Genomic DNA, 439 nt, shown 5'->3' on the forward strand with positions numbered 1-439 from the left:
GGAAATAGTCCGTATAAATGGGAAGCGACGAGGGAAATGTACACAAAAGAATGCAAAGACACAACAACAAAAAATAACGAAAGTGAAAAATCATAAAATAATGATAACGAGAATTAAGAAGAGAACAAAGGAATAAATAATGAAGAACAACAAAAAAAAATGAGACGTGAACTGGCATAGAATGTAAAACCAGACACGCACGACAGACATGTTCAGGATTGTATTTCTTTGAGGTAAATAATCAAGCAGACCAAGAGAGGGGAAAGGGAAAAGAGGTCAAATAGGGTCAACGAGAGCTACCTAAGGGGAGACGAATAGGTAAGGGAAGAGGTAAGGTAAGGCTGGGGTCGATCCGGAGGGAGAGGTGAGAGGTCTGTCAGGCAGAGAGGACAGAGGGAAGTCCCGCTAGTGTTAACTGTCCTTGGGTGGCTGTGGCGTG

General features: G+C 42.8%; 1 protein-coding gene across 1 annotated transcript in view; it reads left to right on the top strand.

The window, feature by feature from the left end:
* LOC119582359 (nesprin-1-like) overlaps positions 1–439 on the top strand; it is a gene marked incomplete at its 3' end in the record, with an annotated part of 145,991 nt that overhangs the window by 74,703 nt on the left and 70,849 nt on the right.

The sequence above is a fragment of the Penaeus monodon genome, chromosome 15 (assembly GCF_015228065.2).
Source record: "Penaeus monodon isolate SGIC_2016 chromosome 15, NSTDA_Pmon_1, whole genome shotgun sequence".
Classification (NCBI taxonomy): Eukaryota; Metazoa; Arthropoda; class Malacostraca; order Decapoda; family Penaeidae; genus Penaeus; species Penaeus monodon.